Raw genomic sequence first — 21425 nt, forward strand, 5'->3', positions numbered from 1 at the left:
ACATTCTTGGGTTGACATTATACAATTTTTGACATGAATAAACCCCTGCTCTGCATAGGTGATAGGGAATAAAATTTCTGAAATGCTTCTTTAATTGATGCGCGCCACCTCCTTTGATTCAATGCTTAAACTTAAACAAGTATTACCACATTTAAGCTTCAATACTTTGTCCCACATTTTCGCTATACTCTTTTGGCCAACATTTGCGCCTCAATAGCTTTTCCCACAATTCCGCTTGACTCTTTTGGCCCACATTTGGGCTTCTGTAATTTGTCCCACATTTGCGCCTCAATAGCTTTTTCCACATTTCTTCTCGATTCCAATTAAAAAATAAAAATAAAAATTCATTTTAAACCAAAAAGCAGTGTAAGCTACCTCCTCCTCCACGGCCACTTCCGCCTACACCACCACATCCACCGCCTTCTCGACCTCCTACTCCATATGGACCTGGTCCTCCTAGATCAAGATTATTATTTTTTATTTTTACGTATTTTATAAGTCATTTCCCTATCCACATTTGTTTGCAGAGCACTTGCCATGCTCTTAACCACATTTTGACGACATTTGCAGCCCTCTGGCCCTTTCCATGACATTTTTACAGCCATTTTAGTGCTCAAAAGTTCGGGTCCCCATTGACTTCAATGGGGTTCGGGTTCGGGGTCAAGTTCGGGTCAAGTTCGGGTCCCAAACTCGAACTTTTTTCCGAAGTTCGGCCTAACCCGTGGAACCCGAACATCCAGGTGTCCGCTCAACTCTAGTCATTATCAATTAATTGTCTCCTTATCTCCCCCACATAATCCATGGTGTTTATCACCACCACTGCCCAACCCTTATCTGCTGGTTTAATGGTTAGATCAGAATTACTGGTTAATTCCCTAAGGGCAGTTTATTCTGCATGTGGCAATTTTTTGTGCTTGTTACATACAGATATCCAACAAATATTCCTTTGACATAATTTTGCTAAATGTGGAATTTCTCCAGAAGGCGTTAGCCTCAGTGAAGCTTAAGATACTGAGGTAGACCTAAAATCTCTATTATGTTTCCAATTATATGGGCTATTTTGATAAACTGAGAAATGGATTACGATCAGCTATGGGTAGAAAATGGCAGAGGGACACGGCAATAGGTTTCCATAGTGATTGTGACGCGTGTGCAGTAAGCAGCAGGTGCCCCATGCATATACATTCTTTACTGAGTGCATAGTTGCATCCATATTATGTATAGACATGGTGACACATGCACATGTGATGCTGTCATGACGTATGTGCACATGCGCATTAAGCAGCTTTGAGGACACACACGGGAGTTTAATTGATCTACGATCGTGAATCGCTGATGCATGCGAACTGGAGGGAATGCTGAGTCTTATACTGGTCTTAAGAGTCTGAATTATGGTGAGCGTTCTGATGACATTTCTATTTATGAATTTTTAATATGCACCACGTATATGCACTTTATTACGTTGATTGGGTTAATTAAGCACAGTGGTACACTCCTGGAATACATATAACTTCAAATGTACAATTGTATAAGCATCAGAAATCACGTTAATCACTGGAATTTATTGATGATGGTTTGATTATTTCATACTTTCATATTTGTGAGAAATAATGTTTGCAATGCTGATTGAAATGATAATCATGTACCAATTATGATCATATTGATGTGGGTATGTATACTTGTCGTCACTGATTGACAAAGACTGCATTGAGCAGTTGAAATGTTGCAATTGGTGAATAAAGGGAGACATTTATTCCAGGATATCCGGAGTGCTGACTTTCTTTCTACTTATGTTACATTGAGGATTTCCAGTCCGCAATTTGGGGTTTAGCACCTGGTCTACGTAGGAGTGCTGCTATCTACACTTCCACGTATAGATATATATATACTGTAGGAAGGCGCAAGGGTCCATCGTTGACGGAAGGTATGTGTCATCGAGGTTCCTAGTCCCAGTGAAGTAAGAGCCAGTATTTTCAGGTGTCAACGGCAGCTAATGCTAATTGCCACTTTGCTATTTTAGTATGGCTGTATAGCTGATCCGGGATGGCTCTTACTGGGAGTAGTCAAAGTGCTGGGTGGTTGACTACTCCCCACATTTCAGGCTGGGTCTTGGCTGGCCTATAAAAAACCCTGTCGGCAGTGTCAGCTGGGAGTGATTACCTCTCTCTGACAGAGGAGCTCTGGCAATCGCTGGTGTGGGAACTGAGACCTGTGCTGGGCTGAAAAGCTGAGACCTTGGTGTTGGGAGAGCAGGCCACCTAAAGCCTGCATTTGGACTGCTGGAGGCAGAACCGCCGACAAGGTGACATTTTTTGTCATGCACAAACTTTCTACTCGGTGTGAACAAACACCAACCCTGCAAAGAGTGTTTTTTGTTTGACATTATGTGTGAATAAACACAGACATTTGAATTACGAACTTGTACTTTGCCTCTGTACTGCACCGGCTTATCCCAACTACCAGAGCAAATCCCCACAATATATATTTAAATACATTTTCATTATATGGTCAATATGCATTATTCACTGAAATCAATATATCCCCTTTAATTCTTACAAAATAGCAATTTAAATATTGTGGGTGACCACCTGGAACAAACAGAAGAAGTAATATGTGGTCAGAGTAAAACTTAACGTTTAATTAGAGCAATTAGAAAAATGGGTCCCGAGATAACAGATAACAACAAATTATATGTATACATATATATACATTCGGAGCAACACGGCGGTATACCAAACGGATGCAAGAAGTGCCAATATCAGATAAATGATGCTCGGCGGCACCAATAAGTAACCGGTTGGTCCTACCACATAGATGAAACGCTCCAAAGTCAGCAATTGTCCGGCCGGTGTTGATTGATGTGCACACCGTAGCTGGCGGCAATTAGCATGAAACAGGGTGGTTGGCAAAACTGGCTGGCCCTAGAGTTACCCTAGGAACCTACGCTGGCCTATGTGACCGGATGACGGGGACCCGCCACCAGTCACCAACAGGAACCTCACCCTGGAATTGTGCGCCCTAGAAAGCCCTAGCTTACCTGGTCCCTACATGCACGTTTCGCTAGGAGAGATGAGTAACAAGCTCATCAGGGGTAACATGGGAGCTTGGGCTGGACCTGTGCAGGGTGCACTGACAATAATGTCAATAGTGCACTCTACACAGACACAAAAAATACCCCACGATCCAGATATGGATCCAAGTGGGCGAATTAGGTATAGGAGGAAAGGGGGGGGTCAAGATATAGAACCCTCTCCTAACAGCTCACTGAGACGCATGGACTGATGTAGCCTAGGTAGCGCTTGAGAGACGCTACCTTTTAAAGTGAAAGCCAGCTTCAAAATGAGGCTTGGCTAAAGACACACCCACCTCAGTCGGAGCGAGCGGTGGACGTCCGCGCATGCGCGGAACGAAGCTATGCACAGAGAGAGGAGGGCAGGGTAGCGGACGTAAGTGACTGGAGTGACGTCACCACGCCACATCTCGCAGATGCACGCGAGATGACGCGACGGTTGCCTAGCAAACAGGACGCTATTCCCAGGCACCGTCGGACCGCACAGCTCCAGATATGTTGCTGCGCTTTTAATATAGATAAGGTATTAATGGCATATAGATAAAACAAATATAAGAATCAAGGCTATGTTGGCAGTATAAGAACACAAGTAAAAGAGGCAAAAGGGAAATGACATCAGGAAAAGGGACAGGTAAACGAGGACGGAGGGGGATGGGGAAGGTGATGGTATATACCCAGATGAGGGGTATAGCAGTGAATATGCATACACCACTATGTAAATGTATAAAGACATATAGAGGCACCATCAAGATACATTATAGGTGACCCATCAGTGAGCTATATGAAACAGCTGAAGTTAAGCTGTTCATTAAGCCCCGTGGGTGAGACTGTGCCCAGCGTGAAAATCCAGCGAGATTCTCTCTGGAGTAGCATGCGGTCCCAGTCTCCACCACGGGCCGGACGGACAACTTGCTCAATTCCTATTGCCTTGAGGCAATTTGAATTCCCCTGATGGTGATCGTGGACATGCCTTGACACTGCCGTGTCCCTATTATTGGCAATGTCGCCAAGATGCTCCCCCAGGCGTCTACGCAGCTCACGTTTAGTTTTTCCCACGTATTCCAAACCGCAGGCGCAAGTGATCTTATAAATGACGCCCTGCGTCTTGCAGTTGATGAAATCCCTGATGGGGAACGTTTTTGACAAATTGGAGCTGTAAAAGGTTTTACCTGGTTGAATAAACCCACAGGCTACACATCCACTACATCTAAAGCAGCCGATTGGCCTACGGTCGAGCCAGGTGCCTTGCCTAGGGACAGGTGTAAAGTGGCTGTGAACAAGAAGATCCTTCAAATTACTACCCCTTCTAAATGTTATCTGGGGGTAATCATGCACGGCTTCTTTAATATCGGGGTCCATCAGCAAGATGGGCCAGTGCTTCTTGAGGATCCCTCTAATCTTGTCAGCACAGCCATCAAAAGTACCTAGTAATCGGATCTTCTGATCCTGGGGCGGTCTTACCCTAGGCACCAGGAGATCAGGGCGGGCCGTGTCGGTCGCCCTATGGTAGGCCTGTCTGAGTACATCATCGGGGTACCCCCTATTAAGGAATCTGGTCCTCAGGTCATTAGCCCTCTTTTTAAAATCAGATCCCTCGGAGCAGTTACGCCTGAGGCGCAGGTATTGGCCACATGGAATGCCCCTTTTCAGGGGGGTAGGGTGGCTACTACTCCAGTGGAGGACCGAATTTGTAGAGGTCGGCTTTCTAAAAATGGTAGTAGAAAGCTCATCATCACCTTTCCTCGATATAGAGACATCGAGGAAAGGGAGGCTCACTGGATGGGAGTCGTGCGTGAACCTCAAACCTATGTCGTTGCAGTTTAATTTAGCGACAAAGTCAGAGAAGGACGACTTTGAGTCGTTCCAGATGAGGAAGACGTCGTCGATGTAACGGGCCCACAGGCCTATGGGCCCGGTACTCGACGACACCTCCTCAGAGAACACATAGGTAGACTCCCACCAGCCCAGGAGCAAGTTAGCGTACGCCGGCGCACAGGAGCAACCCATCGCCGTGCCCCTGAGCTGGTGGTAGAGTCTTGTGCCAAAAAGGAAAAAATTGTGCGTCAACAGATATTCAAGCAGTCTCAGGACAAAGATGTTATGCTCGGAGTACTGACAGCCCCTCATACTAAGATAGTATCCAACTGCCTTAAGACCAACTGTGTGAGGGATGGATGAGTACAAAGCCTCCACATCGATGCTGCCCAGTATGGCCTGTGGATCAATGCTCACCCCATCCAGTCTTTTAAGCAGGTCCATGGTGTCCCTGACATAAGATGGCAGGGACACCACGAAGGGCATAAGGACTTTGTCGATATAGACACCCAAGTTTTGACTGAGACAGCCAACACCCGAGACAATTGGCCTACCTTTAAGGGGAGTTGTCCCCTTATGCACCTTCGGTAGGCTATAAAAGGTGGCGATCACCGGGTGCTTGGGATAAAGAAAGTCCAGTTCCTCAGCAGAAATTAAATTCTTGGTTTTGGCGTCCTGTAAAATATCCAAGAGTTCAACTAAATACACGTCAGTTGGATTATATGACAGAACCTCATAGCTTTTTTTGTCCCGGAGGATCTGTTCGCACATGCCCTTATAATCCGCTGTGTTCAGGATCACCGTGTTGCCCCCTTTATCTGAGGGCTTGACGGTGATCGTGGAGTCATTTTTAAGTGAAGTGATGGCTTCCCATTCTTCCCTAGTGCAATTGTTGCAGGAGGGAAGAGAGGTGATTTGTTTCAGATCTGCGGATACCAGTTTGAGAAAAATATCCAAACACGATATATCGCTAGAAGGAGGCATTCTGGTACTTTTATTTTTAAGGGTCGTGAAGGGGCCCAGACCAGATGAACCTCCAACTGTTTCCTCCAAACTGTACAGCAGTCTGACATCAGATAAAATATCCAAGGGGATACCCAGTTCCAAACACTGCCGTTCATCCTTGTGTCTAAAGAACTTACGCCACCTTAATTTTCTTATGAACAAATTCAAATCCTTTGTCCAAGTAAAGGTGTCAAAACGGCGAGTGGGGACAAAAGATAAGCCCTTGCTGAGGACAGCCATCTCAGTTGTATTTAATATTCGCTTGGACAGATTAATTACCTGGGGGCCTGCTGATCCCGTGTCCGCGACCTGTTCCTCAGCGGATAGGGGATAGCCTGATCTAAAAAACTCTGGGGTAAACCCCTTCCCCTACCTCCACGTCCCCCGCCCCTTCTATTTTGAGTCTTCCGTCTAGATACTGAGCTTGTTTGCTCACGGTCACTATCAGAGTGGTCAGTCTCCGTAGTGCATAAATCGGAGGCCACCTCCCTGACAGTGACTTTATCTTTGAGAACGGAATAGGCCTTATTGTCCTTAAATTCGGCAAGATCCTTGTTAAATTGCCGGTGTTTCCGCTCTCTAAGATAAAATTGATATTTCTCTATAGATGTTTGCAATAATTTCTCTTTGTTAATGAAGTCGGGGTCCTGGGTGAAGGTTTTAGTAACTTCAATCTGAGCCTTTAATCGCTCCCCCAGACTCTCAAGATTTAACTTCTCCTCCTCTAATAACAAAACCATGAACTGAAGGGAGCTGGCGGTGGCTAATTGTTCCCAGCGGTTACTAAAGCCAGGACTTCTCTGTCGACTGACAGGGGTGATAGAAATCCTCAGGCCCCTGGGAACAATGCCATGCTTGATATAATTATCGAGGCTCTGCACCTCCCACCAGCTCGATAAATGTTCTTTATAAAGTTTGTTCAATTCCTTGAAAGCAGTTTTGAAAGAGGGAACAAATTTCTTTTGCACATATGATTTATCACAGAAGACCTCCTTTGCCTCATCCAACCATGTGTCCGTATTGAGACCAACAGACAAGAAACCTGCCATACCAAGAAAAATTGAGTACAAAATAGCAATTTAAATATTGTGGGTGACCACCTGGAACAAACAGAAGAAGTAATATGTGGTCAGAGTAAAACTTAACGTTTAATTAGAGCAATTAGAAAAATGGGTCCCGAGATAACAGATAACAACAAATTATATGTATACATATATATACACATTCGGAGCAACACGGCGGTATACCAAACGGATGCAAGAAGTGCCAATATCAGATAAATGATGCTCGGCGGCACCAATAAGTAACCGGTTGGTCCTACCACATAGATGAAACGCTCCAAAGTCAGCAATTGTCCGGCCGGTGTTGATTGATGTGCACACCGTAGCTGGCGGCAATTAGCATGAAACAGGGTGGTTGGCAAAACTGGCTGGCCCTAGAGTTACCCTAGGAACCTACGCTGGCCTATGTGACCGGATGACGGTTAACAGTTTCTGCAATTCAGATTGTATATGATTGCTTAAAAAGATGAACATAAGAAGTAAAGTATAGCAAAAACCCCACTCTTAAAGGGGTTGTCCCACGAAAAATATTCTACAGTTTTCAAACATAAGAAGTAAATAAAATATAGCAAAAACTCCACTCTTAAAGGGGTTGTCCCACGAAAAATATTCTACAGTTTTCAAACCAGCACCTGGATTTGAATACTTTTGTAATTGCATGTATTTTAAAATTTTGCATAGCCACTGAGTTATTTAATGAAATCTGTATAGCACCACCTGCTGCCTGCAAGTTTTCTAATTTCTCTGTCCTGCTCACTGAGGTGGATGCACATGCTCAGTTCCATTTTTCAACTGCCATCAGCTGCAGTAAACAGAACACATTCCTGAGAAATGGTTCTAGCTTTTTTTGAAAGAGGTCGCCATGTATTAGACTATGTATGATTTTAGTTTTTTACATTATTCATGGGATAAGCCCTTTAAGGGAGAAAAAGCAGTGACAAGTTCATAAGAGTCACCTGATCCTTTAATTCATACCAATGTGACCTGACCAGTAGATAACTACAGTAATTGAAGTTTAGAATTTCAATATTTTTTTTCCAGAAATGTCCGCATCAGCTTTATTAAAGTGAGCATGCTATAAGTAGAAAAACTTGTATAAGCAGGACCAGTCTGATAAATTTTTAAGGGCTTTCGAATTTAAATAGCTTTCTGTATATATTCCTTCATGTCATAAAACTGTCTGCAACAACAAGATTACACAAGTTATGAGATCAAGGTTTCCACTGAGTCTAGGATCTTTAATCAACACCTTAAAACTGATAACATGTAAGCATACAGGAAATAGAAATGACAAAAATAGATAAATGCATTTTAACATCCATATCACCATGAATCCGACTTGAACACATATAAGGCCCCTCAAAATATTAAAGGGGTTGTCTAGGATTAAACAAGTTCCTCTAAATCAACTTCAATGACCATAAGACATTTTATAATTGGCTACGACTACTGTAATTTGAATGAGCGGTCCATGGGCTTCCCCCTCCCCATCCACTACTATTGTCTACCCACATTTCTCCTGAGGCCCGCACAGTGGCCACTTCTTCCCTCCCGTCATGCAGATGAAAACATCCAGCGACGTGGGGGGGGGGGTGTTTAGCCAATAGCAGGCCACGATGGGAACGAGCCTCCCTAGCATCGCGGGTGACGCTAGGGAGGCTCATTTCCGACGCGGCCTGCTATTGGCTGCACCCCCCCACTTGGCATAAGTATTATTTGTATGTGGTGCCTAGGCATTTTGGGGGGCATAATAAGGGTTGATAGCGCCTTTAACCCTTAGGATAACAGAGGTTTTTTTTTAGTTTTTGCATTTTCTTTTTTCTTCCCTATCTTCCTTGAGCCATAACTTTTTTATTTTCACATTCTCATAGATGTATGAGGGCTTAATTTTTGTGGGAGAAGTTGTACTTTAATATGGCATACAATGTAGTGGGAAGCAGGCAAAAAAATTGCAAACGGGATGGAATTTGAAAAAAATAACGCAATTTCTCCAATGTTTTATGGGTTTTGTTCCTACGGTGTTCCTTGATTCTTTGGGTCAGTATGATTACAATGATACCACATATGTATAGTTTTTTTTATGTGTAAATAGTGTAAAAATAAATTAAAACGTTGAAAAAAATTTTTATTTACTTTTTTTACATCACCATAATCTGACCCCCATAACTTTTTTATAGTTATATCTACTGATCTGTCTGAGGGCTCATTTTTTGTGGGATGAACTGTAGTTTTTATTGAAACCATTTTGGAGTGTGTGTGACTTTTTTATGACATTTTATTACATTTTTGGGGGTTATAGAAGTGATGAAAAAATGGCGCTGATAGCAAAGTGGTTAAGATGTGGGGGATGGGCTATGTCAGGCTTTAGCACAGTGAACACAGGCACTCGTTCAGCTGTGCTCACATACATATCGCGCCCTGTGTCCACTGTCCTGTGCCCACTCTGCTAAAGCCCACATTGCCCATCTATGCCCGGCTTTACAAAAGCAGACAGGCAGGAGCAGTGAAGTGTGCTGTACATCACTCACTGCTGCCCCAGTGGGATCCTTACTCCCATACAGCACTGTCATATCAGTGGTGTATGAGAGTTAATTAAAAAAAAAAAGATTTATCCCTAACAGTTTCAGTAGGTAATGTATAAATGTGAACATTTCTTTATTGGCAAAGTACTGACCATGTGAGGAGGATTGTCTAGTACAGTAGACAGTACAATCCACCTCACAGGGCATGAGTCAGTCAGCATCCTTCTTTATCAGAGATTGGGAGTGCACTGTGCAATTGTTCAATGGAGCATGAAAGAGGATTCTCATTGTACAAGTGCTGGCCCTGTGAGGGGTATAGTTCAGTACAGAAGGTATTTTTATTGGATGGGAGGAACACCTACAGAATTAGCTATAGATGGCCACAGTAATGATCACTATTATTACCAGATCAAGTAAAGATCATGTCCCCCCTGGGGCATAAATTTCATTTGACACGAAAGAAGTATATTTCCCTTTTAGATAAAGTGAAGATTATGTCCTCCTGACTGTCGTTTTCACTCTTAGGGTATCTACAAGGGATCAGAACTTTAATAGTCACAACTATTTTATTACAAAACTTGCGGCCTGATGAACTGAACTAATTTCAGATTTCATTTTCCAATTCCCCTTTGAAAATTAAAATAGTAATCTGTACCTTCCCATCCCATCTAGGATAATGCTGTAAAGAGTACTGGCTGCTAAATTTAGGCTTTTCTTTGAGAACACACTGAATAACACTGATGTCATTGAGTTCATGAAACAACGCTATTTACATGCAAACAATCTGGACTGCGAAAACTGACATCAACCTCTGCATTGGATCGCTCGTAGTCAATGTTCTCATGGATATTTTTGGAAGTGTGTTAACAAGAACCTTACATCATTATGGGTATCCATCAGTAAGGTCTCTATCTTTTAAAATAGAGGACCGGCACTCACTGAAGTCGTCTGCAAAACTCTTGTTTATTGTCACATAATCCTATATTATGTGACGCGTTTCGACCCTCGCAGGTGTCTTTATCAAACAGCAATACACATATTACAAAAAAACACCATTAAATAACCCAGCCCTTCATTAAGGTGTGCACATCACATGATCGTGATGTCATAAGGCACACCTCCTAAAAACAGGTGTAGACACTCACTCTAAACAAATATTCATTTAAACAAAATAATAAATCTCAGCTTGAATATCGTCTTCTCCTGTTCGTATCCATAAGTTGCCACACAACATCGCATCATCTCACCTACAGAGAAGCATGTATCAATATGACCATCATAGAATTCACCCATATTTTCATACCAATATTGGTATCGATCATCTTAAATCGCAAAACCACATGAAAACTTTATTAAAAGAAAAACTGTTGAAAAAAACTAAAGAAAAAAACATTTATTCAAAAAACGATCCTTTCATAAAAAGCTGTTTAATTCATAGTCACGGTTCAGACCCATAGGTTCCAAAGTTTGTAGCCTATGGATCCAATAAGCCTCCCTTTTTCTCAATATTAAGTTTCAATATTAAGTTTCTATCACCGCCTCTCCTGGGTTGTTTAACCCCTTCAATGATCTGAAATCGCAACTGTGATATATTGTGTCTCGCTTGATGAAAATGGTGTGATCGATCTTTCATTCTTGTGGATGTTTCCCCTACATACAAAAGACCGCAAGGACATTTTAAAATGTATACGACGTAACTACTATCGCATGTAAAGAAGCCCCTGATAAGGATATGGTCCCCCCACATTATTTCGTGAGAACCTGGATTATTGTACCCGATTCGCAAACATATTGAATAAATGTTCATTGGATCTCATATTATTAACCATCGAACATCTGACAGCGTGAGATGATGCGATGTTGTGTGGCAACTTATAGATACGAACAGAGGAAGACCATATTCAAGCTGAGATTTATTATTTTGTTTAAATGAATATTTGTTTAGAGTGCGTGTCTACACCTGTTTTTAGGAGGTGTGCCTTATGACATCATGATCATTCCTCGGTACACTAGGTTGTATTCACTAGGTTGTATCTTCAGGAAATCTGACGAGGCACTAACCTGTGATATGATTTCACGTGCCGACCTATTGGACTTTGTATCTTTTAAAATAAAGTCACACATCTCTCTGAGGATTTGGAAATGAAAAACAAGCTGCACAACTGACTGAAATATTTGAACGCACCATAGATGACATTTATTGTGAAGTCTATTTTGATACTAGCCCAGTTTGCTTGGTGGCCTGGTCATTAGTGATGAGCAGCATAGGCAATATTCGTTTTCGCAATATTTCACATAATATTCGCAATAAATTAGCGAATTCTAGAATTCGTGATCTCCAGTCATTATTTTCACGATTGCGCAAATCAGTACTAATGATGCGCATATTTTTTGCACAATACATGCAACTTCACATTTTATCAGGTCTGAGTAGATATTACTGATTGGTGCACTAAGTATTGTTTTGCCAGCACAGCACTATGTCTGTAGCATGCATGTATGGACAGCAGAGAAACATACCTAACACACTACCTAACACCCTGCACTGGAACCTATCAGCTAAACTATATCACTATCTAACCTACACTGATTATTATTGTTGGGCGCAAATATTCGAATCTTGAATTTTAATTGCGAATATCGCTACTACGAGAATTCGCGAATATTTAGAATATAGTGCTATATATTCTAGATTTTTACTTGAACACATTATCCCTCCCTGCTACTATATAAGAACCATTTTCTGCATTTTTTTGTAGTTCTAAGAGAGACAGCAGTGTCATTGCTGTGCTCTGTGCTTTACTGTTTAATTACATTAGATCAGGGCTTTTTTTCTGGCGGAACGCACCGGAACGGCGTTCCGCCACCTTTTGACATCGCAGCCTGCCATGCTCCAGCATCGCAGGCTGCGATGTATCAGCGGGGAGGGACTGGGAGGAGGAGCTGGGGGCCGGTGCGTTCACTGTGCTCCGGCCCCGCCGCTCCAGTACAGTGTCAAAATGTGTAATTCAATCAATAATGATTCATGCTGCCCCCTCTGTAGTATAACATTCAATATATCCTACTCACAGGGCTACTGTTATATCGTAATGCAGGCCGGCCGGGCAGACGAGTGGCAGAGTGACTGACTGAGTGAATGAAGCAGGCGGCGCAGGCACGTGACGTCAGTCAGTCAGTCACTCTGCCGCTCGTCTGCCTGGCCGGCCTGCATTACGATATACAATAACCCTGTGAGTAGGATATATTGAATGTTATACTACAGAGGGGGCAGCATGAATCATTATTAATTGAATTACACATTTTATAACTGTATTGGAGCGGCAATGGGGGGTCTGTGGATGACACTGTTAAGGGGTAGGGGGGAGTCTGTGGATGGCACTGTTATGGGGTGGGGGGGTCTGTGGATGGCACTGTTATGGGGTGGGGGGGTCTGTAGATGGCACTGTTAAAGGGGGGTCTGTGGATGGCACTGAAATGGGGTGGGGGGGTCTGTGGATGGCACTGTTATGTGGTGGGGGGGTCTGTGGATGGCACTGTTATGTGGTGGGGGGGTCTGTGGATGGCACTGTTATTGGGTGGGGGGGTCTGTGGATGGCACTGTTATGGGGTCTGTGGATGGCACTGTTAAGGGGGGGGTCTGTGGATGGCACTGTTAAGGGGGGGGGGTCTGTGGATGGCACTGTTATGGGGTGGGGGGGTCTGTGGATGGCACTGTTATAGGATGGGGGATCTGTGGATGCCATCCACAGATCCCCCATAACAGTGCCATCCACAGATCCTCCACCCCATAACAGTGCCATCCCCAGATCCCCCATTAACAGTGCCATCCCCAGATCCCCAATTAACAGTGCCATCCCCATCTGGGGGGTTTCTTTGCTGGGCTGGACTTTTATAGCCCCCCAAAATTTTACTTGCATCCCTGTTCTCTAAAGGGACGGTTTTAGGGGGCGGTCCTAGGGGTGGGTAGGGGCGTGACCAGGGGAGGGGGGGTGAGTTCCACCACCTTTTCTCTGGGAAAAAAACGCCCTGCATTAGATAGTTAGTTAGTTAGTTAGCTCATATATATAATACAGATAGTTAGTGGGAGATAGTCAGTGTAGGTTAGATTGTGATATAGTGTAGCTGATAGGTTCCAGTGCAGGTTGTTAGTGCAACACACAGGCCACAGGGGAATAACTTGTGAGGTGACGGTGTACCGAGGAATAATAACAGTTAGTTCTTTACTCAGTTTTGGGCTGCAGTGAAGGGGAGAACAGCACTAAATTCTCTGGGGCACACTCTATTACAGGGGATACCGGCCAGGTGGTGATTGAGGTGCCCTTGATGGTGATTGTATTTTAGCGTGCTTGTGCGGCTCGGCCCCTGAATTAGGTAGAATCGTGACGCCAGCACCTTGGTGGTGCAAAATGGTGAGAGTGGTTGCAGTATGGAGATGAAAGAATGATACAGGGTTTGAATCCATCTAAGAACTTTACTATAAGCAGAGTCTTGACAGCAATTTACATCCAGATATAAACAGTCTCTCATGTATATTGAGCTTGAACACTAGAAATCCCTTATAACAGACTTTATATGTGGTTCTGTAACAGGCTAAAGTCTTCTTGAAGTATGAAAGGTATCTTCTCACTGCTACTTAGCTGTTTGCCTTGTTCTAATTTTAGTAACGGTGGTTTAGGTCCTTATCTTCTACACACAAGTGCTACAACAGATGGCCTGTCTGTCTTTGAAGTAACGGTGAGGCTGCCGGAAGCTAATAAACCTTCACCTTGGTACAATGGCGCCTAATGCCTAGTATAATGGCTATTGTCCTTCCTTTGTCTTTTACAAAGAAATTATGAAGTCACCTGGCACTCCAGAAGAGTAGACGGTAGAAGAAGGTCTCACCTCTGCCTGTTTCTTGGCTTGATAACTAAGACAAATGAATTGGCTCCTCTGGGCCGTGTAGCCCAAGAGAGAGCTGAGAGGACAGGGTCCTCTCATTCCCCCTGCTCCTCACTCCAGCTACCCCAACCAACAATCCCCACTAACTAGGCCTGATCTGTGGTATATATAGACTATGGTGCTATCCCCATCTAGTGGTGGAATAATTGTAGTGCACCTGACAGCCTGTTAACAGGGATTTTGCATAAGGGTGCAATACACTGAAAAATATAAAGGGGAGAGCATGCAGGCAGGTATACTAATATAAATACGGAAAACAGTATGAAAATACACATTATTAAAACATCATATATTATAGAAACATAGAATGTGTCGGCAGATAAGAACCATTTGGCCCATCTAGTCTGCCCAATATACTGAGTACTATGGATTGCCCCTGGCCCTATCTTATATGAAGGATGGCCTTATGGCTATCCCATGCATGCTTAAACTCCTTCACTGTATTTGCAGCTACCACTTCTGCAGGAAGGCTATTCCATGCATGCACTACTCTCTCAGTAAAGTAATACTTCCTGATATTACTTTTAAACCTTTGCCCCTCTAATTTAAAACTATGTCCTCTTGTAGCAGTTTTTCTTCTTTTAAATATTCTCTCCTCTTTTACCTTGTTGATTCCCTTTTATGTATTTAGCAGTTTCTATCATATCCCCTCTGTCTCTCCTTTCTTCCAAGCTATACATGTTAAGGTCCTTTAATATTTCCTGGTAAGTTTTATCCTGCAATCCATGTACCAGTTTAGTAGCTCTTCTCTGAACTCTCTCCAAAGTATCAATATCCTTCTGGAGATATGGTCTCCAGTACTGAGCACAATACTCCAAATGAGGTCTCACTAGTGCTCTGTAGAGCGGAATGAGCACCTCCCTCTTTCTACTGGTAATTCCTCTCCCTATACACCCACGACAAATCACGACAAAAAAAGGGACACTAGGCGGCGTAACTTCTGAACTTGCTGGTAACACAAATGGGCGTTGATCTCACATATAAGGAACAAAGTCCAACCAAGTCTTTAAAGTATAAAACCTTTATAGTGCAACATAGTAATTAAAGTGCAAAAGTCTGTTGACTTATTAACATGGAAATTGTATAAAAACAGGCACAGAAAATGTTCTTCTGGGTACACAGCTTAAAACGTTAAATAATCCAATGTCCTGATTCAAAGTTCCTAGTAAACCTGAGAAGGGGGTAAAATTTGGCACAAACTGGGAAAAGGAATAATTGTCCGTCAGGGAGTCCTGAATTTTTTTTAAAGGAGCTGATAGGCCTTGCAACTACCAATTGCTTTGGGGAACTAGCAAACAGACCATATTGGACAAACTTTGGACTCCTTTGCGGCACAGTCAGTAGGGAATGGCCTACAGGCCTACTCACAGGTAGGTGTCTTCCTCCTCAAGATCCTCTCCAGGCACGGGCCATAGGACTTCACCGTCAGGGGACAGGATTTGTACTGGGACTCCCCAGGGTGCAGGCTCGACCACCTCAGCCAGGATCTCATCCTGTACATGGATCCTTGATCGGCTGTAACACAGTTTCTCCAAACATAGGCAGGCACGGTGCAGGCTGACTCCGATGCAACAACCTGTTTTTCAGGCTCCGGTTCGTGAGGGTCATTCATCCCCTGGTGTGCAGCCATCTGGCATTGGCCCTCCAGGTAGGCCCGAAGCTTTGCTTGCATCTCCATCTCGGCCATTTCTTGGGCTCGACGGCTAAGGTCAAATGATGGATGGGGCTGGCATCTCTTTCCAACACAGTCGGCTGTCAAAAGATGTTGGGGCCTATGAAGGAAGATTTCTGCTGGTAAGTATCCGTGCAGGCCCTGACGGGAATTCAGACGCGCTCTCCGCTTCTGCGTCATCATGCGCACACTCCCCGTCTTCTGGTTCGGGTCGCGGTTTGGAGACTGCAGTCGCATACGGACCTCGCAGGCCCTCGGCAGGGGTGAATTCCACCTTTTCTCCTTCTGACAGATTATGCAGGTGGCTCGACAGGTAACTCTGTTTCATGGACCGGCGATTTACATAGAAGTCTCTGCCAGTTTCATGATCAGTTATAAAGCCCTAGCCCTTTTCCTTATCGAAGGCCAGTACGGTCCCTATTCTCCGTTCTAGTCGGGACTGGCTGTCCTCTGGATGCTCAATTAACCTTTTTGTGAGCTCCTCAAAGTATATCTTGGTGCGATTTGTTTTCTTTAACTCATCTTCGCGAATTTCAGCCATAAGAGCAGGCCATAAAGGGTTAGGTGGGGCAAACCCTCCTCGCAGTCGTGGTGACAGCGGTTCTCGTGCAATAGGCTCATAGATGCCTTGGTGATAATTCCAGGGTCCTTCACGCGATAATGGGCAAGGGTAGGACAGCAGTCCTTCACCTGGTTTGCATGCAGGCGGTGCACCCATCTCGCACTCTGGCCCAGGCTGTGTTGACATATCTGCAGGCACAGCGTCTGAAAACAGCAACTTGTCTAGCAGACTGATCCATTGAGCACGCAGGTTGAACCTTTCCTCTTGCACGCCCCCTAGGTTCTAGGTAGTGTGATAGGTTCTGCTGTCCATACATACATGCTACAGACATAGTGCTGTGATGTCACAAGTTCACAACAATACTTAGTGCACCAATCAGTAATATGTAGTTAGACCTGCTAAAATTTGAAATCGCACATATTGCCCCAAAATATGCACATCATTAATTGCCGATTTGCGCAATCGCTATATTGGAGCACTCTACATATCTGCATATAAAGCTAGTTTAATGTTCTGCCGTGACAACCATTTTCTCCAGTCTCAGGAAACTTCTAGCAGCTTGAAAAATGTAGCAAAAGTGACCCGCGCCTGTATTCCGTGCGCATTACGCGAATATTACTTTGCCGATTTTCGCAATCAAAAAAAGAATCCTAAAATCAAGAAAATAATTCTACAAAATATTTGTGAAATATTGAGAATTCGAATATTGCCCCTGCCGCTTATCACTACTGACTATCTCCCACTATCTGTATTATATATATGAGATAACTATCTATCTAATGTAATTGGATAAGGAATAGGATCCAGATGAAAGCACAGAGCACAGCAATGTCACTGCTCTCTCTCAGAACTGCAAAAACTGCAGAAAATGTCTTCTTATATAGTAAGGGGTAGGCAACTTTCCTATTGGTTGCTAGGGATGTTGCTAAGCTCAGACAAAGATATTGCAGCCTTTTCATTGGCCCACAAGCAAGAAGGGAGGTTACTGATGAAAAAAATTCTAGAATATTCGTGATTATGAATATATAGCACTAAGTGCCGATATTCGCAATAAAAATTCGTGATTAGAATATTCACAATCAACACTACTGGTCATTATGTTCAAGTTGACGAGTCTTATTTTAGTCATAAAATAAAGTACTATCGAAGTTGTGCCCTGGGTCTGGGTCTTTGGGATTATGAACATGGCAACAACACCAGCTGTTGGGTATGTGGATATTGTTCCTGACAGTAGTGCTGAAACCCTCCTTCCTATTATTCGACATGTGGTACTGTAAGGTACCTGCAAAAGGTAGTGTCCGAAGTGGAAGTAGTGTGCTTGAGATCCAGGCAAAGCGTCGTCAGGCAAATAGTTCACAATCAAAATCCGGAGAAGAGTCAGGCAGGCTAAGGTCATTCACGATCTGGCGGCAAGGTACAAAATCAGCAGGCTGTAGAATAGTCGGGATATCAGGCAGGAGTTCAATACAAGGAAGATCACTGAAGTCAAAACACCCAGGGAAGAAATCCAAATAAACGGGCACTGAGTGATGTCCTCACTTCCTATTTAAAGGCTGTCCAGATTGAGAATTGTCCACAGCTGGCAGCAGGTGGAGCTAGAGAATATGATGTAGTGTTGAACACAGTAAGGACATTCCCAAAGTCTAGATCTCTTCTGTAGCACAACAGGTAAGGCTATGGTTTAAGAGACCAGGAAGATCCTGGTTCGAATACAACCCGGGTCATGACAGGGCCCCCTCCCCAATGGACCCCTCCGGGGGCCTAGCGGGGCTTAGTGGGAAACGAGGTATGGAAGTCTCGTATAAGAGAAGGGGCATGCAGATCTTTGGCTGGAACCCAGGAGCGGTCTGTGACAGGATACCCCTTCCAATGAACCAGATACCGAAGGCCACGGCCCTGTCTTCTGGAATCAAGAATCTTGGAGACTTCAAACTCATTTTGTCCATCAACAAGAACAGGAGGAGGTAGCTGTTGTGATCTGGAGTAGCGGTTGAAAATAGCTTTTTTGAGGAGTGAAACGTGGAACACGGGATGTATCCAGAGAGAAGAAGGTAATCTTAAGCGATAGGAAACTGGTCCAACTCGAGCAATGATCCTGTAAGGACCAATGAATCGAGGGCCTAATTTGGTAGAAGGTTGTTTCAGTCTCACATACTTGGTTGCTAGCCAAACTCTGTCCCCCACCACATATGGAGGTATATGGCGTCTTCGTCTGTTGGAAAAAAGCCTGTACTTGCCTGCTGATTTCCGTAGTAATAAACGAATCTTCTTCCAATGTAGTAGAATATTTTTCACCCGCTGATCTGCTGCTGGTACACCAGAAGAAGGCTGAAGTAGGGGAAAAGTCTGAGGGTGATAGCCTAGGGCTGCGTAGAATGGTGTGGTATGAAGAGCACTGTGCCAACGGGAATTTAGGGTGAACTCAGCTAAAGGCAAATACTCAGACCAGTTGGAGTGTAAGGCATTGACATAATGTCGAAGGTAGGTTTCTAGGGTCTGGTTCATGCGTTCGGTTTGACCATCAGTTTGAGGGTGATGTGAGGTAGAGAGTGAGAGCGTTACTCCCAGTTTCTTGCAGAACGCTCTCCAGAATCGGGAAACGAACTGGGATCCGCGGTCTGAGATGACATTGGTAGGTATGCCATGATGTCTTACAATATGGGAAAGGAAAAGAGTGGACAGTGCTTTCGCTGTAGGTAATCCCGGAATCGGCACAAAATGAGACATTTTGGAAAAGCGATCCACTGTGACCCATATAGCAGTCATGCCCTCGGACTTGGGTAAGTCTACAATGAAGTCCATGGTCAAATGGGTCCAAGGCTGGCGAGGTGCCGGAAGTGGATGTAACAGTCCAGCAGGTAATGTGCGGGGTACTTTATTAGCAGCACAAGTTGGGCAGGCAGCCACATAGTCAGTAACATCCTTTTTCATACGAGGCCACCAGACATGACGCTGCAAGGTCTTAAGAGTGATGGTGACACCAGGATGACCGGATAACGCGCCATTATGTGCCCAGAGGAGTATAGGTTTTCTGAGACTAGGGGCTACGTACAGGCGACGTGGTGGTATCTTCAAGCCCTGGGGAACACGATTCTGGGTTTCTTGTAGCTGTTGGGAAAGGGCCGTAGAGATCTGTGCGACAATTTTGTGAGGTGGGATTATATACTGCTCGGCTGGTTGATCTTCTTCAGAGGAAGCGAACTGTCTGGAAAGAGCATCGGCTTTTTTGTTTCTATGCCCTGGAACGTAAGAAAGGACAAAATTAAAACGGGAGAAAAACAGAGCCCATCGAGCCTGACGTGAGTTCAGACGTCTAGCAGTCTGAAGATACAGTAGGTTTTTATGGTCAGTGAGGATAGTAAAAGGTTTGGAAGCCCCTTCCAGAAGATGTCGCCATTCAGACAATGCCAATTTGATGGCCAGTAGTTCTCGATTCCCAACATCATAATTCATCTCTGCCGGAGAAAACTTTCTAGAGAAAAAAGCTACTGGATGGATTCTACCAGACTTTGGCTGTCTCTGGGAGAGTACGGCACCTGCTCCAACCTCAGAGGCATCAACCTCAACAATGTACTGGAGGTCAGGATTTGGATGCTGAAGAATTGGAGCTTTACTGAACATGTCCTTTAATCGCTGGAAAGCTGATTTTGCTTCTGAAGACCACGCCTTGCAATTTGTACCCTTCTTAGTCATGGCAGTAAGGGGTGCCGCAATGGAGGCAAAACTCTTAATGAAGCGTCTGTAGTAATTTGCAAATCCTAAAAAGCTTTGGAGTCCTCTTAAAGTGGTCGGTTGGGGCCATTGCAAGACAGCGGAAAGTTTTTGAGGGTCCATTTGGAAACCGTCAGCACTTATGATGTACCCAAGGAAAGGAATACAGCTTTGATGGAAACTGCATTTCTCGATCTTTGCATAAAGATGGTTTTCTCTAAGCCGTTGTAATACCTGTTTCACATGCGAGATGTGCTCTGGAAGAGTCTTGGAAAAGATTAAAATGTCGTCCAAGTAGATGATCACAAAACGGTTGCTGAAATCATGAAAAATTTCATTCATGAAACGTTGAAAGACAGCAGGTGCGTTACACAAGCCAAATGGCATGACCAAATATTCAAAGTGTCCATTACGAGTGTTGAATGCTGTCTTCCACTCGTCCCCCTCATTAATTCGAATCAGGTTATAAGCCCCTCGTAGGTCTAGCTTGGAGAATATAACAGCCCCCTTAAGTAGATCAAATAGTTCAAGAATGAGTGGCAAAGGGTAGGAGTCCTTTACGGTGATTTGATTTAACCCCCGATAGTCTATGCATGGTCGAAGGCCCCCATCTTTCTTTTCAACGAAGAAGAAACCTGCCCCTACTGGAGAAGAAGAGGGTCGGATAAAACCTCTTTCCAAGTTGTCTCTTACGTATTCCTCCATAGAGTTTTGTTCGGGCAGAGACAGGGGGTAGGTCTTTCCTTTGGGAAGAGGTGCTCCGGGAATCAATTTAATTGTACAGTCAAAAGGACGATGTGGGGGTAACACCTCTGCCTTTTGTTTGCAAAATACGTCTGCAAAGTCATGGTATTCACGAGGCAAGGTAGGTGGGATAGTCACAGGAGCCAACATGCAAGCAGAAAGTCTTTTGGGTTGAGACAAACAGCGAAGGCGACAGGACGATCCCCAGGAGGTTAGTTCTCCATTTTCCCCAATCAAAAGAGGGGTTGTGAAGTTGTAACCATGGGTAACCAAGGATGATAGGCAGAAGCGGAGAATCAATAAGAGACAAGACAACTTCCTC

Source organism: Bufo bufo, chromosome 2, assembly GCF_905171765.1.
Source record: "Bufo bufo chromosome 2, aBufBuf1.1, whole genome shotgun sequence".
Taxonomy (NCBI): domain Eukaryota; kingdom Metazoa; phylum Chordata; class Amphibia; order Anura; family Bufonidae; genus Bufo; species Bufo bufo.